The 18,549-nt window shown below is 35.2% G+C and overlaps 1 protein-coding gene across 2 annotated transcripts in view; it reads left to right on the top strand.

Moving 5' to 3' along the window:
* Positions 1 to 18,549, top strand: part of FUT9 (fucosyltransferase 9) — a 204,184-nt gene that overhangs the window by 172,860 nt on the left and 12,775 nt on the right. The gene's annotated exons all lie outside the window — the stretch shown is intronic.

Here is an 18,549-nt window from a genome sequence, read left to right as displayed (position 1 = left end):
AGCAGGAGCAATTCGTGATCGGGAGCCTTTGTCTGCTTACAATGTGGGAGCAGGGTGAGGGATCCTCCCATTTTTAAAGGGACTAAAATAGTATCAGACTTAACAACAAACTTCTGTGTCCTCCTACACTGCCATTTGGCTTGGCTCCCCTTGCTGCTCAACCTCCCTGGGTTCAGGCAGCTGGGACACAATGGCAGAGGCCTGAAGAAGGCAGTAAAAGAACATGTACCAGGATGGCTGAGACAAGCTGTTGGTTCCATTCAATATCCAAGGCTTCTCTTTTCTTTTTTCTTTTTAAAAAATTTTTAAGTTTATTTATTTATATTGAGAGAGAGACAGAGACAGCAGGAGCAGAGAAGAGATAGAGAGACAGGGAGAGAGAGAGAATCCCAAGCAGGTTCCACACTGTGAGCACAGAGCCCGATGTGGGGCTCAAACTCACGAACTGTGAGATCATGACCTGAGCTAAAATCAAGAGTCAGATGCTCAGCCCACGGAGCCACCCAGATGCCCCAAGACTTCTCCTTTTAATTTTCATTTCTATTTGAGTTATTTTAATTTTAATCCACTTGATGATTTGATTTTGGACCATTTTTCATTTTGAATTCTTACTATCACAACTTCCCCATATCATGAAGAGAAGAGACATTGCCTTCTGGACAGTCTTGAACCAGAAGTCAAAATTTGTGGTTTGAAGTTCCTGTGTCACTAAATATGTACTATTAGTGATAATTTAACCTCTACGTATCTATTTCGTAACTCTATCAAGCTATGAAATGAGACTGTCAGATTAGACTATCACAAAGTTGCCTCCCAGCCTAAAATTGTTCCTTAATTATTTTCTATTGCCTTCAACACAAATGCTCACAAATCTCTTCATCATTAGTCAGTGTACGTCTTGCAAATATTTCCATTGTCAACCACCTGACAATCATTAATTAAGGAGACTCTAACTCTAGGCCTTGAATAATGCCATCGTTTTTAGAAATAATTATTTATGAGTCTCAATTCCTTATTCAATTTATTATTTAACTGAAATATAAATGGAAGGAATATGAACTATAATATCTAAGAGTTTCCTAGCCCTATCAGTATGTTAATTATTTAATATAATAAACAGTGAAAGAGCATCAATCTCCCTTCTCCCTGCTTCTCAAAACAGATGACTTGGTTTTTGAACTGTTCCTATTTTGTTTCACATTAACATCTATTGTTAGCAATTCATAGAATCACGTTTAAATACTATATTGTGGAACTTAGGGTCTAACAGGAGAGGAACACAAGCAAACCACCCTTAATCTCATTATAATAGAAATGCCATGTTAGAGAGATGCATAGCGACTATGGGAGCAGAGAAAGTCTTTCTTATTAAGATAATATATTGTAAAGTATTCATTATTCCATAGGATTGTTATCTTATTTTGCTACTAGTTTTTTTTGGCTTGTGAGTTCTTTAAGGGAGCTTAAATATATTCATTGTAACATCCATTTATAACACTGTGTCATATAAACATAAGAACTTTAATTAACAAGCATTTATTGTGTACAAAATTTTGGGTTAGTTATTTTGCTAACTGTAGAAAAAAATGGAATTTTAATACACAAGAACAATGAAAATTAAGAAAATGAAAATGACAAAAAATCACTCGCTCCCAAAGGGAACACCTGAAAAAAAATGTTTTCACAAATTGAAGGTCGAAGAGGGGCAAAGCACATCACAGAAAATGAGTTTCTTAATCTCATGAAGCCAGATTTGCCTATTGAGCATACAGCTTATGACAAAATAATTGTCCAGTAATTACTCTAAAAGATGGAACAAAATCAAATTAAAATGGAGCAAATTGCCTTTTGCATTTTGGCCAATGACAAGTAGTGACACATTCATGCTGCAAAATACCACTTTGTTTTTTCTGAGAGGTGACCACTTGCTCAGTGGTTAAGTGACTAGATTACTCCAGGCAAAATCTCTTACAATTCTGTCTCTCAGAGGAAATGCAAAGTTCATTACTGCTACCGCTACAGGTGGCCATTTCATATTCAGCAGTGAAGAAGTGTACTTCTGGAGTCATATGCATGTATGTGTAGCAAATATCACAGCCCCTGATTATCGAATGCTTGCTATACACCAGGGTCTGTTCCAGGTGATTTACATGTATCAATTAATTTTACATGCACAAATCTGGCAGGTAGGTATTCTGATTTTTTAGATGAATAACTAAAACACTGGGAAAGATTGAAAATGTTGCCCAAAAGTTTCATAGAGAGACACAGGTAGATCCTGGATTGAAAACTAGGCACTCGGTGTCCAGAGCAGGTGTTTTCAGTCACAGAACAATGTGCCATGTGCCCCACGTAGTCCAGAAGCCAGTTAATGGTCCTCTTTTTCATATTTTTTAAAGCTACAGCCTTGCACTTAATTCACATAGCATCAAATTAAAAAACAAGTTTGAGTCAGATGAACACATCGTGAGTAAATCAGTTGCTACCTTTATAGTTAGGTACCTTTTAAATTAGAAAAAGACCAAATAGATGATGAGAAGATCTACTGGTGGCTCAGATCCCAAAGGGAAGACATTCAGGATTTGTTTCTCCACTTTTCATGCCCAGAAAAAAAGATATGGTCATTATACTTAGAGATAATCAGTCCTATTATCATATACACACAGGTAACTGAATGGTGAGTTCATTCATTCAGGAAGAGGAATATGGCTTTTTGTTGAAATAATCAGCCTATGTGAGGGGGGAAAAGATATTCTACACAAAATAGCAAGGGACCATAAAACATGAAATGCCTCAGAAAAAAATAAATGTGTGAGACACAACCAACTTTTACTCTGGGATATGAACAACTTTAATACAATGACATAGTAGTACACTTTCATTTAGAAGAATAAATACTTTTGGTGTGCCATTGTTTCCAATACTGTAAGTAAACATAATGAAATATTTCTTCAAAGTACTAATCAGATTTTTTAAGGATGGACCTGACAAAAATAATTCTAATGTTGTCTGGAAGAATAAGTGATACACAATTGAAGAAAATACTTATAAGGGGGGAAACTAATACAAACAATTTAAAACATGCTCTAACGCGACAATCAACAGACAGATGAATGGGATGGAATAGCTACCCTTGAAATAAACTCATACCTGATCTGAAATTGTTTGAGAAATAAACCATTGTAAAAGAATGTGCAAAGGAAAGGTTATGCAATAAATATTGTTGGGAATAATTGGCTGGGTATTTGAAAAATATATTCGGTTGTTCCTTACCATGTATCAAGTATGAAGATAATCCCCAAATAATTATAGAGTGTAATACAAAACCAACTGCAATTAGAACCTAGAGTAATATATTGATTTGAATGAGCTTTAGTTATGAAATACTTTCTAAGTATAAATACAAAAAGAAGCAAAGGTAGAAAGAGATATACACTGAAGTGCATACAATTTAATTTGAGTGCACAAAACTGGAGGAAATTTAATAACCTTGTATCATTAATAATGCCAAAAGAAAATCAAAGTACCACTTATCAAAACTTTGAAATCTGAATTTTAAAAGATACTGTCATTGGAATGTATCATAAAAGTTCTTCCAATTTAACAAGTTACATGGTAAAAGTAATTTGGAAAATAGACAAATTCACAATCCATTTTCAAAAAGTATTAATAGTCAACAAGTATGATCTTACATCATAGTCATCAGAGAAAAGTGAATTGAATGAAAACTTAACAAATTATATATTCCTTATCAAATGCAAAATATGCACACATACCTCAAAAGATAATACTCAGGATGTCTAAATTCTGACTAGGGGAGCTCTTTACTTTTTTAAGGAAAGATACGTGCTCTTTTTAAAGGATGTGTAGCTTTGAAATTGTTCATGCTCTTTTATCCAGTTTTCCCCTGTCTCAAAACCAATCCTAAGGAGATAATCAGAAATATAGTCATAGATTTACTATATAAGTTGCATATTGCAATATTTTTATTATGAAAAAAGCAAAAATAGTATTTATGACCAACAGTAAGTGACTGGTGAGTAATTTAACAGTATATTCATATGGTGAAAGGTTATCCAGCCATTAAAAATCAAGTTTTTTCTTGGTGATACAAGCAAATTCTCACAACTTAAAGTTAAGTAAAAGAAAAAAAATGCAGGAGAAAAATTATTTAAATCTATTAGTTCTCACTATTGTTTGAAAACATAGCATACACTTGATAATTGAAACTAGATAGGTGAATAATTAACTAAATAGATCTCTACAATAAAGACTAGAAAGAAAGACACACAAAATATTATTTCTGTGAGTTGCTTTATAGACTGCTTCTGTTTATCATGTTTGTGTATTTTCAAAATTGTATAGCAAACATTAAGTTAATGCAAAGAATCAGACTGTCATGTGAAACTCATTTCTATTAGAGATTGTTCCTAGTATCAAACTTTACCAATATTTTAAGGATGCAGTCATAAGCCAGTGAGAAGTCTGAAATATCCTACTAATTTCCATAAACCCTCCTTTTTTGCATCATACCTGGTCTCTGGTCCAAAATAATAGAAGTCCCCAATGTCAGCTCACACAGTAGGGAGTATTTAAATTTTAAAATATCTATTTTATACGTAAAAGTCTTATAGCTTATTTGACACTCTCTAGGGAACCATGCCTCATAAATCCATCCAAGTTTAGGTTCATTTACAATAAGCAATCCTAAACCAAGAACATCTTCTTCAAAGTATTTCATAGATAAGAGTTCTCCCTTCCAGCAAATATGATTAGTCTGTTGGCTTGGAGGTCAAGTTATCATGTTTACAGAGACATTGAACCAGGTCACCTGCCTTCTTAACCACCCAATCCCCAGGAACATCTTCTTGGTAATCAGGAGGGATCACAGGCTAGCTGCTTTAACAGCTTCCTCTCCAACATTGCTTTGACAGTAAAAATTTTTCTTTTTTTTTAATGTTTATTTATTTTTGAGAGAGAGATAGAGTGTGAGCAGAGGAGGGGCAGAGAGACAGGGAGACACAGATCGGAAGCAATATCCAGGTTCTGAGCTGTCAGCACAGAGCCCAGTGCGGGGCTGGAACCCACAAACTGTGAGATCATGACCTGAGCTGAAGTCAGACACTGAACCTACTGAACCACCCTGTTCAATAAAACTTTTTCAAAAGAGAGAAATTTAAAAAAAAGAAAAAAAAAAAGAAAAGAAAAAGAAAAAAAAGTCAGTGTTTACTATGAATTGGAGGAAAACAAAAGCAGTATCAGTGACAACAGTTAGTGGTTCATTAGAATAATCCAGGAAATAAGTGAAGCAGGCCCAAACAATAAAGTAACAGTAGATGGAGAAAGCGAATGAGATTTCATAACTAGCACATTTGCAATGATTAGGTGCAATAATTGACTGGATGTTGGATAACAGAGTTGAAGGAATGAATAATGACTTCCAGTTGGAGGCTTAGGCTTAGATAGGTATATGAATGAATGATGCATCTATTTGTAGAGATAGCTGAGCAGTGTTTGAGAGGGTGGAGGTTCTTTAGTAGAAGACAAAAGAACTGTGATTATATTTAAATTCTAATGGAAAACAACCATTAAGATAGAGAAATTGAAGATTACAAAAAAATCAGAGATAATGAATGGAATGAGGTCACTTGACTTATTTAGGTTCCAGATAATGAGGAAGAATCAGCCTTGGATGAGAGAACAGTTGCCTTTTCCAATGTGGTGGGAGGAGAGAAGGGTGTTCTCTGTTGATGTATTTCCTTTTAGTTTTCTCTATTATGTTTATCGAGTATGGTGCTTTCTTCTGAGTATTCGACAGCTTGGTAAACTGAATATTCAAAAGATTGTTTAATTGGAATGAAATTAGAATAGGAATGTTAGTTAACCCTTGAGGAGACTTATTCAGGCTATGGAGAAATAAGGCAGTGAGGCCAGTGATACAGTGATATAGTATATATACTATATACTATATGATATATATCACTATATGATATAGTGACATAGTAAAAAACCTCCCCCCACCTCCAAGGATGGGAGTACTTGTATCTCAAATTTAAGGGTCTTTCACTCTTGCAATTTTTTACTTCTAAATTCCTCCTATCTTTCTTCTAATAATATCATCCTTGTTGAGTATCTTAATCAGTTCATTTTCAGATTACTCCGTTGCAGGTTGATTAAACCCGCTTCTTTCCTACAGACCTCTTTAGCCACACTTTTACTGTGTTGTTTCTTAAGCTGTTAATTTCTTCGTGGTTTATCCTTTCTATTTTAGTTCTTACTGGCCTATTCTCTTATTATAGATTTAACTTGAAGTTTCAGAAGCTCCTCATTAACTACAGTGATGTGTTATTTAATCCCAGTAAAGCTGGTGCTAATTAGTTTCACATGAGTTCAAAAGATGATCAGCCTGTAAAATTTGGTCTGATCCAGAAACTGTTGTCATGGCAATGCCCCATCTAATATAGTGTTTACCTCTATAGGTAGATAGGTTCTTTTGTTATGGCAACCTTCTTCTTAGTATCTGTTAACATCCTTTGGTGTGCACGATGGTGTGTTGTTTTTGTTTTCATTTTTGTTTTTGTAACTGAAAAAGCGAGAATTTTATGTTGGAGAAAGCGTGTAGGAAAGAGCCAAGGAACATAAAGCAGTTTGTTTCCCGTTTTACTTCCTTGCCTTGTAAACTGGACTAAAGCCTCTTTTGGTGGCAGACAGAGGACCAGAAATTAAGGGAAATGTTCTGAGAGAGACTGTGTGAGTGTGTCAACATAGTCAAAGCTGCTGGAGTCAGTGACAGATTTTGATTCAGATAGCCAGTCTTCCAAGTGCAACAGGAACCCAGATACCCTGACCCTCAGAGAGTTAGAGGACAGGGGACAGTTGGGTTTGAGATTCTAGGCTCACACATATTATGGTAGAAGCAGAAGTGAGGCTGCATTGGGGTACCTGGGTGACTGAGTCGGTTGAGCTTCTGCCTTCAGTTCAGATCATGATCTCGCTGCTCATGAGTTCAAGCCCCGCAATGGCCTCTATGCTGATAGTTCGCAGCTTGGAGCCTGGAGCCTGCTTCAGATTCTGTCTCTGTCTCTCTGCCTCTCCCCTGCTCATGCTCTCCCTCTGTCTCTCTCAAATATAAATAAACATTTAAAAAATGTAAGAAAAAAAGAAGTGAGGTTGCATCAATTGGATTCTCAGACTAGTGGTGGCCAAATGAGCAAGAAGGACAAACCCAGGGCAGAAGGGGACTACGGAGGCCAGACAGGTTTGGCTCCATATGAAACTCCCTCCCAGTCTTTTACACAACTGAGAGACACCTTGAAGAGATTATTGGTAGTAAGACTGATGAAAGTCAAACAATCATAATATGGTCATTAAAAGCACATGACCTAATGCAGTAGTCTGGTGGGATACAGGGAATTTGGAATGTAAATCTTACAGAAAAGGAATTCTTTATTCCATTTTAAATAATGGATGGTTAAAATAAATGCTTGTAAATCCTTTAAAGTATATTAAACAATGACATTGTGTGCACAAACTATAGGATATAAGTGAAATTTTTATTGGAATGTTTTTTTTAATTTTTATTGAATTTTATTAAATTATTTGAATTTGTATTGAAAGATTCTCTACCTTTATTGTTTTTGGCCACCTGGCTTTTTGAGGTTAGTTAATTTTCAAAGCTGACTAATCAAAGCAGCACATAAGGAATTCACTTGAAAGAGATTGCAGCTATGAGGAATACACTATCAGAGAGGCCTTGGATTACCAATTACAAATGTGTCAATAATTCTTTGTATCCCTGGAATTGTTTTATAACTAGACTAATAATAAAACAAAGTTAGACTCCTCCCCTTATCCAATTCACCCTTCTGCATTCTCTTGGGGACAGGAGGAGAACTATCTAAGACTTCTGGTTTTCTGTTTCTGGCCATTGTTTTCCAGAATAAGAGTAGAGATGAAGTGTTGGTGATCTAGTTTGTTCTAATGAACAATGACTTCAGAGCAATACATGTGATAAAATAAATTTTAAATCCCATAATTCATAGAATTCTTTTCAATTATAAGCTGGAATTCTCAATTCTCAACATGTGTTTTTAGAGTTTTGGAGTCAAGCCACTACTGTCCATATCTTGATTTATTATCTACTGTGTGATAGGAGACAAATAGAGGTGCATCAGCTTCCTGGTCTATAAAATGAATATAATTATAGTGTGTATTTTATCTTGTCATTATGGATCTGAAAGAATTAATATTTGTTAAGTGCTTAGAACCATGTTTGGCATATAGAAAGTGATATGTATTTATTTTATTATTTTATTAAAAAAATTTTAATGTTTATTTATTTTGAGAGAGGGAGAGACAGAGCACGAGCAGGGGAGGGGCACAGAGAGAGGGAGACACAGAATCCAACGCAGGCTCCAGGCTCTGAGCTGTGAGCACAGAACCCAATGCAGAGCTCGAATTCACAGACTGTGAGATCATGACCTGAGCCAAAGTCAGATGCTCAACTGACTGAGCCACTGAGGCGCCCTGATACGTATTTTTTTAATGAAGAAAAACAAATACGCTTTTCCTGAAAATAAAGTGATAAAAATCTATATGAATGTCTTAGCCTGGTGCCTGGAACATTACAAGTGTTTAGTAATTGTTAACTATTTGGTCACTCAAAAAACATTGAAAACAAAGGTATATCAGGTTTGACTAGGCACTAGGGATTGCATACTGAAGAAAAACACCCATTGTCTGTTGTATGAGCTTAGTTACAGTCAAACAGAGGCAATAACACCAATCAAGTACACAAATATAGGTACACCTGCTATTGTGGTCAGTGCTTTGCAAAAATGACACATGGGACGATGAGACATGTACTTGGCCTTTGGTTTACTATGGGGATCGGTGTTGGGAGGTCCTCAGGAATCCTTCAACAAAAAACTGCCAGGGGAGCTGAGGGATGAAAAGTGAAAAGGAGGAAATCAACAAAGAGAGAAGAGAAGCTGTTCCAGCGAGAGGGAGGAGCTGGTGCAGTGAGTGTCCCCATCTGTGCACGAGGGCCAACGGTGGCCATGGAGGGAGTGCAGAAGGGAGCCTGGGTTGGAACAGAGGCAGGTTTCCCATCACCCAGGACTGTTTAAGCTACAGTTAGATACTTTTGCTTTATCTTAAAAGTAATTGTAATTCATTGAAGGACCTGAAACAATGTGATCTGTGGTTTGAAAAGATGACTCAACTAAGGGATTCTCAAACCTTAGTGTATTTTAGAAATCACTTAGAGGGCTTTTTAGAATGGATTGCTGGACCTCACCCCAGTTTCTGATTCCTTATATCTGGGGTCGGGTGGGAGACTTGCCTTCCCTACAAGATCCCAGGTAATGTTGGTGCTGTTGCCACTGGTCTGGGGACCACACTTTCATAAACATTGCTCTACTGCATTGTGAATAAATTGAACTGATCAAAATTGAGTGCCAGATGTACTGCTGAAAAGCAATGTCAGCAGTCTAAACAGGAGGTGATAGATTTTGGACCTAGGGAATTAGAAAGAAGTCAACTAATCTAAGGAATAATTAGGAGACATCATTGGTAGTGGGCAGGGTATACATTTAAAAGACAGGGAGATGTAAGGAAAAATCTACTGGGTTAATCACTCTACTTTGTCATCTGTAAGGGAAAAGTCCCATCTTCAGAGTTGGGAATGCATAGTAATATATCAGCCCAAAATGAGAGTTTGGGATTTTTGTAAAGGCTCTCTTGACCTTCACTGGCTGGCTGTTTTGGGCTAAAACCTGACAATAATCATAGCACTGGTGCTGCCAGCCAAATTATAAAAGACCATTGGCCCCAAGGAACACCAGAACGCATGTTCTGGGAAAATGCCAGCAAACACCGTTGGCCCTGTCTATGGTATTCCCTCTGGGAAGGTACCACGTGAGCCAAGTGATGCTTGGGCTCAGTGTCAGATCTGATTGCTTTAGCTGCAGCAAAAGCAGGTAAATAGAGCTTCTAAGATGAATAAAGACAGTGACTGAGAACTAGTGATTACAAGTAGAAAGAGAAGAGAGCAGATAAAAGATCAAACTAGAAAAGGTTCATCCCTGAGTTGGAAAGAAATTTCAAAGAGACTGAATGTAGAAACCACTCAAGATGAAGAAATTTGCAATGCCGGAAAAATGGCAGTTGGCCAAACAAATGTGTAAAACAGAAATGAAAGGGGGCGAAAAGAGAGACATTTCTGAGCATTTTGGAGTAATACCCCTAAAGATGAAAACACTGCAGAAATAAGTCAGGGAATCCTAGTATGTGCTAGAGTGCATTCTGAGGAATATTCAGGAAAAGCATTGGGACCAAAATCTGGCATATTTTGGTGGTAGCTTTTCCAGTGTTTGGAGGAAATAAAAGAGGCTCACCCATGGAAATAGCAGAGATAATATCCAAAGGTCTTTGAGAAAGGTTCACAAACACAAATTTGATAGCATTCCAGAGATCATCAACCTGTGTCTTCTTGCCAAAAAGTAATGGCATCTCTCCCAAAGACAGGAGGCATTTGGCTCAGATTCTAATGGGGGAAATTGTGGGAACTCAGAGCAGGAATGCCCATGAGAAAGGTTCAGCGGAATGTGAAGTGTCAAGGGAATCTTTGAAAGTGAAGTGATGAATATATAAAGTTTTACAGTGCTTCGAGGCAGAATATAATCTGGTATATAGTATAGAAAGTATGAGACATATTTTTATTCTTGTAAAGGATCTTAGCCTAAAAGTCATAGGAAGCAATAAAAGCAAAATAAAACAATAACGAAGACAACTCCCAAAAATAAAACCGTGCAATTTAAATGATAAACGTTCAGTGTAATATTCCGAAGACTTTTGCAGAATCCATATGAGTATCAGGACACTAAACCCCATGATGATTATGTGGAGAACAAATTGTTCTTTGAGCCTGACCAAATTAGATACCACAATACCTTAATTCTGGGTGGGGTCTATGGCTTAACATAAAGTGAAGAGATATGTTTGATGTTTTAAGAATTTATATATATATTTTTAAATCCAAATAATTATGGACATATTTTGAAAGAATCAAGTAATATACTTCATGTCCTGCAGGAAATAAAAAAAGAGGAGAGAAGATAATTAGTTGGGGTTTTGTTGGCTTGCTTGCTTTGGTTTTGTTGCGGTTGTTTGTTTGGATTTGTTTCAAGCACTGAAAACAATTATAATAAACATACACAAAGAGGAAATTATTGCAAGTTTATGGAGTAGCTCTTAGAGCTAAAGGAATGCCAGAAGAAGGAAGCCCAGGAAGGCGGCACCCCAAGCAGCAACTTGGAGGCAATTAGTAGACTTTACTTAATTGTCTTGTAAGGAAACCCCACTGTGATTAATCAGCCCCAAGATTTTTCCCTCCTGACCCTTCCTTTCAAGTTTCAAAGTCCCAGAAAAAGAGTTTGAATGATCTGGATCCTCTGCTCAACATTGGCTAGGAAAGGGGGAAATATCATTCTCTGTAGTCCCAAAGATTGCACACAGGAGAGGAGAGGTAATATCCCAGTAGGAAATAAGGGCATTTTATCAGAAGAAGGGAGGCGATCCAGACAGTGAGAAAATGTAAACAGGAAAATAACTCTGCCTATACTTGTATAGCTTCTCAAATCATGTTAAAAGAAACTGACAAGAAATTGTAAAATAGCAGTAATTATTTTCATTTTCATATATGTGCTATAGAATCCTTTAATTATAATATGCTTATAGAGTAATCTTTTGTATAAAGGGTGATACCATGAACAAGTGAAAGACCCTGTTTATAAAATTTTTATATTATTTTTTATCCAGATGTTATTAATAATGAGTTATGTTTTAAACTTAGAGGAAATTCTGCATGTGTATGTGTGTGTGCATGTGTGTGCGTGTGGTTAGAAATGGTAATGATTTGGGGCTCCTGGGTGGCTCAGTAGATTCGGCATCAGACTCTTGGTTTTGGCTCAGGTCATGATCTCACAATTTGTGAGTTTGAGTCCCACGTGTGACAGCAGGAGCTTGCTTGGGATTCTTTCTCTCATCCTTTCTTTCAAAATAAATAAATAAACTTTAAAAAAGAAAAGAAAAGAAAAGAAGTGGTAATAATTTACATAGAAATAAGAAGGGATCTATGATTCCAAAAGAATTTTGGCTAAGGTAAGAGCTCGGATTCTTGACTATAACAGAGAGTAATAATATAATAGCAAACACTTACATAGTGCTTTTCCTGGTCCAGGCATTATCAGAAGCATTTTACAAATTTTATTTTATTTAACAGGGAATAAGTCACAATGGGTGACAGTCAATTTTTTTCTTTTACTATTTCTAACTTTACCCACTGAATTTTTTAATGATTCATTTCTTGTCTTTGGGGCTGGTCTGGCTTGATCTGAAGATCCTTAAGTGGATCCAGAGTTCTGTTCCTTTACACATTTTTGCCAAGGGTGAAAAGTTTTACTGTATCAGGAATCATTTAATTATGCACCCACACAACAAATAGGGAATACGTGATTGTCAAGCATATTGACTCAAGAACTCCTAAGGGCATGAGGGAAATTCGCCTCCAATCCCACATGCCTGCTAGTGTGAGCCAGAGAGGTGGGTTGAAGAATTAGGGGGTGGCTGCAATGTAGGAATAAATCCCAAGTGGCAAGTGACAAACCCAACTGTTCTGTCTTTTAAGTTTTAGGTAGGTATTAAATTCGATTTTAAATATACACTTGTTTCTTTCCATTTGAAATAAGGATTCAACACACACACAAACACACACACACACACACCAAAAAAAAAAAAAAAAAGAACTACTATTTCTTGAAGAAGGCTCCTGTTCTCTTTGGTTCACATTTCTCTCCCAATACCTTGAAGTATATTTACGACTTGAGAATCAAACTTGAACCTTTTCTATTCCAAGCTCTCTTCCATTCTTTATCACTCAGTAGAGCATTCCTACAAATGTGAATGAAGGTAGTTTCATGATGGAAAACAGAATCGTAGGCACACCAAGTCCCATCAAGTTATACTTTTACCAAAGATTGTGTTAATTTTTAATGCCAATGCCTTTAAATTATATTCTTCAATAGTACTGGAGACTATTAAAAATAATTGAAAAGTTTTAACTACATGATTTATTGTTATAATTTGCTTAATGCTATAAATGCATTGGTATCTCAGGTGAGAGCAAAAGTAACACTGCTGTGGGTGCTTTAAAAATAGGTTGTATGGATTAGCAGTTCAAGATGTGTTGGGATCCAACTGAATTTTAGTTATGAGGAGTAGGTGAAAAGGTTCCTGTCAAGGACATGTCAGTATGGTTCCAAGAGGCAAACTTTTCTGACAGTTTCTGTACAAAGCAGGGGTCACTAAATAACTGCCCCTACTATTCAGTAATTGACCCCGACAGCAATGAAAAGCTGAGGTGAGAGGTATGCAGAGAGTTAACAAGAAGAACCTCAATACAAAACGTCCAGGAAGCAGAACACAGAAAGGCACACAGTGAAAGGAACATTGTTTCTGCCTAGTGACCATTTTTTTTTTCTCATTTGGCCAAGAAAAGAGTCATGGGAATTAAAGAGTACTAGATAGATGCCAACTTTGACACGTGATGAAGAGAAGCAAAACTGGGAGATTTTGCTCATTTAGTGGTAAAATACCTGTATGTAACTGTAATGGTAATTATTCTCTAAAGGTTTACTTGTTAAACACACAAAGACAGCAACTCAGTATATATTTCTTCAGTCACACTTAGTTCATTTTTGTTTATCTAGTTACTAAGAATTTTATCTTGCACATAGTAGGGACTCAGAAATCCACCCATTTGTTCATGCAACATATACAGCACGTATTAAACACCTACTATATTCTGCTGTTGAGGATACAACAGTGAAGAAACAAAGTCTTTCATAGAGTTTACTTTCTGGTATAGTCAAGATAATTACATTCTCTGGCTGCAACCTGAAGAATCAGTAAACATAAAATGTAGTGATCATGCCCCCAACAGGAACCAGATGGCCTGGGTTGTTTGACAGTGTGCTCGGCCACATATGAACTGGGTGACCCTGAGCAAGTTTCTTAACCATTAGAGGACTCAGTTTCTTTATCAATAAAATGGGATTACAGTGAGGATAAGTGTGTATATGTTAACGTCAGTGATAAGATCAATCTTTGACACTAATAAGTTTCATATAAGTGTCAGGTTTCTTGTTAAGGGAAATTGCTCTAAATTTAATGCATAGATAAGTACTCCTCAATTATGGAGTAAAAGATAGAGGCCAGAGAAATCAAGACAATGAAACTTGAGGTGCTAAGTGCATCTCAACAGACTACTGATGTTTGTATTATTCAAAGAAGATTGTGGAAGGCAAGAAAGAGCAGAACGCAATGGTTAAGCTAGTTAGTCATATCTCTGGCCCTCAGTTTTCTCATCTGTGAAGAAGTGATAAAAGACCTTCTTGCTAGAGATTCTATGAAGATTAAAGGAAATGATGTGTGCAAAGTGCTTGGCACAAGGCCTAGCTGAGAGTGAGCATTTATTAAATGGAGACTATTAAAGTTGTAACCTGATCATAATGAATTGATATCACTTATGCAGTTTTTGCCAATGCATTTCGATTCAGAAAGCATTTAAGGAAACTTTCAATGAGAACATTTCTAAACACCATTAAACATTGGTGCCATAGGAGGAAAAATACCTAATTGCTGAGTCCAATCATGGATATTAAAGGTTAGTATTACTCCATTAAAGAGGAGATCCTTCTTCCAGTAAATTTTCTCAGTCTGTAGATCCCAAGATCTAGAAAAAATTCAAAGATTGTCCAAATATTTAAATTTATAAAGTGGGATCAAATGTACATGAACCTACAAAAACCTATTCTTGAATTGTGTCATAATATATTTTTAATAATCTTTATTGCAAAATGTTTGTATTTTTACATCTATGTTCATAAATGAAATACTTTTTTTAACTTTTTATATTTTCTTTTGGTAATAGGGTAATAATTGGCTTCATATAATGAGTTAAGCTTCTTTGCTTATTTTTCTGTTTATTAGATTTTTTTTTAATAAATGACAGTAGTATTCTCTAGTCATTGAAATGTTGATATCACTCCTACAAATCATCAAGGTCTGCTGTTTGTTTTCAGTTACCATTTATCAATTCCGCTTTTCTCACTGCTATTTGTTTAAGAAGAATTTCTTATTAAAATTGGCATTTTTCTTATTTTTCTATTTGTGTAGATATATAACCATTCATTTCATCAGTTTTTCAAATTCATGAATGTAAAATTACTCAATATAGTCATTTCTTATTTTTTTATGTTACATCAAGAATCATTTACTCTTTTTGATATTTAAAATGAAATTCTTAAAAAATATAAAATAAATTGAATTTCTTTTTTCTTAATTATTCTTGCCTGGGGTTCATCTTAGTATTTTTTCCAGTTTTATTGAGTTATAATTGACATACAACGCTTTATGAATTTAAGGTATACAACATAATAATTTGATATATGTAGATATTGCAAAACTATTACTACAATAAGTTTACTTAACATTCATCACCTCACATAGTTAATGTGATGTTAGTAATCACCTCAAATTTCTGCTCTCGATTTTAATTTCAATCCCTATCTTAATTTTTTACCTCTTATTTATTTAGCTTTGGGTCATTTTTCTTTGTCCACTTTATTCAGTTGACCAATTTATTAATTTCCCCAAAACTGTGCAAACCTGGTAATTTCCTTTAAAGTAGTATTTTAAGTACATTCCACAAAATTTGGCATGTAGTACCATGTCATTTAGTTATAAAGAGTTGAGATTTCATTCATATTCCTTTCTGGTTATCTCTTTAACTCAGGGGTTAATTAATAGTCTCTGGGGGCACCTGGGTAGTTCAGTCCATTGAGCATCCAACTCTTGATTTTGGCTCAAGTCATGTTCTCAGTCCTGAGACTGAGCCCTGCATTGGGCTCCATGTTGAGCTTGGAGCCTGCTTGGGATTCTCTCTCTTTCCCTCTCTCTGCCCTTCCCCCATTCATGTTCTTTCTCACCAAATAAATAAAACATTTATAAATAAGTCAGAGAAAAGACAGATATCATATGTTTTCACTCATGTGGAATTTGAGAAACACAAGGGAAGGAAAAATAAGATAATACAGAGGGAGGCAAACCATAGGAGACTTTTAAATACAGAGAACAAACTGAGGGTTGCTGGAGGGTAAGTTGGTGGGGGAATGGGTTAAATGGGTGGTGACAGGCATTGTGGAGGGAACTTGTTGGGATGAGCAGTGGGTGTCACATGTAAGAGATGAATTACTGGGTTCTATTCCTGAAGCCATGACAACACTGTAACTTGAATTTAAATTAAAAAAAAAAAGGTACAGATTTCCTGGGGATGTAAGGTATAGCATGGTGACTATAGTAAATAATACTGTATCATATATTTGAAAGTTGCTAAAAGAGTAGATCTTAAAAGTTCTCAACACAAGAAAAAAAGATATATATATGTGGGATATATGTGGTGCTCATTTCATTGTACAGTTGACCTTAAACAATGCAGAAGTTACGGGTGTTGAAAATCCACATATAATTTTTGACTCCCCAAAAGCTTAACTACTAATAGCCTGCAGTTGACTATAAGCCTTACTGATAACATAAATAGTTGACTAACACATATTTTGTATGTTCTATGTATTATATACTGTATTTCTACAATAAAGTAAGTTAGAGGGAAAAAATATTATTAAGAAAATCACAAGGAAGAGAAAAATGCACTTACAGTACTGTAAAAAAATCTGCATAGAAGTGAACTTGTGCAATTCAAACCTGTGTGGTTTAAGGGTCAACTGTATATTATTATGTTGTACACCTGGAATTAATATAATATTATATGTTAATTATACCTCAAAAATGAAACCAAACAAAAAACAAATCCAAGTATATGCTATTTGTAAGAAATATACCTAAAGCAACAAATTTTTAAATGACAAATAATACATAAAAATAAACATTTAAAAATAGTTTCTGGATATAGTTGGTAGACACTTATTTTCCTTTTGTTATTGACTGGATAGCTAACTTTGATGGTAAGTCTCAGTCTTTGATTCCAAAATTTGTCCTAGGAGTGCTCCAGAGTACAATATCCAGAATCTTTGGATGCACAAAATCAAGCAAATGTCATATGCTTTCAAAAAAAGCCGTATAAAAAAATGTGATTTTTTTTTAAATGTTCACATAAATTTAGGTAATTAAATAAAGAACAATTTCTCCCTTTTTTTCTGGAAGGAAACATCTAGTGTTTCTTTTTTTTCCCCCAGTATTGTTACTTATTCCTTCCATAAGAAAAGCCTCTAATTAATCAAACAAACTATAATTTCTAACCAATTTTTACTTCTAATTAAACAAAAATCAAGAACAAACAAAAAAGTAAAATCCCACACCCATGAAAGGCATAACCAAAGCAGACTTCAATACTTGTCAACTATTTGGGAAAAGCAGTAAAATTTATTGTACTAAAGGAGAGGTTACCCTTTAATGAACCCCAAATTTAGAGAAATCATGTAGCATTCCCATGACTAAAAATAAATAAATATAAATAAGGAAAGATATACATATATTACTAAAAATTCGAGTCTATTCTATTTAATTATGAGTATTTTGGCAGAAACTCTAAAAAACATGATGACTGACAGTGTGGCTTGGGACTGCAAAAAGCAGCTTTTTACCAAAGTTAAATTTCAACTGGTTTTACAATCACATTTAGTCTGGGAGCTTAGGATAAGGACTTAGGGTGATCTCACTGTATAGTCTGTGATTTTATGAAATATTTTAATTCAAACATTTGAGCTATAGTTTAGAGTACCTGTAACATTTTTAAAAAAACCACAGAATGTTAATTTTGGACAACTTTTATGAAAGTAAAAATCCTTAAAAAATTCTAAAGCCATAGAAAATCAGTCTGGATGTATTTTAATTGTGGAGAAAAAATAATAAGATTTTAAACTATCAAATCTATTTCTTTCCTATGAACACAGTATATATCTTTTTCCTTGAAACAATTTTGAAGCCAGTCAACAACCAAAAATAAAAATATTATTCCTATCTCAGCTGAAAATTTAATGAATCAATAATATTATCTTAGCCAACAACATGGTAAACTGCATTTTGACAGATATATAAAATTGATACGGAAATCATCTAAAAGCTTTGGAATATTGGAACTGAAGGCTTTCTGCATTTATAAATCAATGACCTTTGTGTGAGAGGGACTAAGCTATTTAAAACACTGTAGCATCTTAAAATCTATAACAAAAGGGAAAAACTACTAATACTAGTTTTTATTTTTTTTATTTTTTTTATTTTTTAATATAATTTATTGTCAAATTGGCTTACATACAACACTCAGTGCTCATCCCAACAAGTGCTCTCCTCAATGCCCATCACCCAATACTAGTTTTTAAAACTCACAAGTTAGGGGCACCTGGGTGGCTCATTGATTAAGCATCCGACTTCATCTCAGCTCATGATCTCACCGTCTGTGAGTTCGAGCCC

The sequence above is a fragment of the Acinonyx jubatus genome, chromosome B2 (assembly GCF_027475565.1).
Source record: "Acinonyx jubatus isolate Ajub_Pintada_27869175 chromosome B2, VMU_Ajub_asm_v1.0, whole genome shotgun sequence".
In the NCBI taxonomy this organism is placed as follows: domain Eukaryota; kingdom Metazoa; phylum Chordata; class Mammalia; order Carnivora; family Felidae; genus Acinonyx; species Acinonyx jubatus.
Note: the sequence above shows the minus strand (reverse complement) of the source record. Positions and strands in the feature narration are given on the sequence as shown.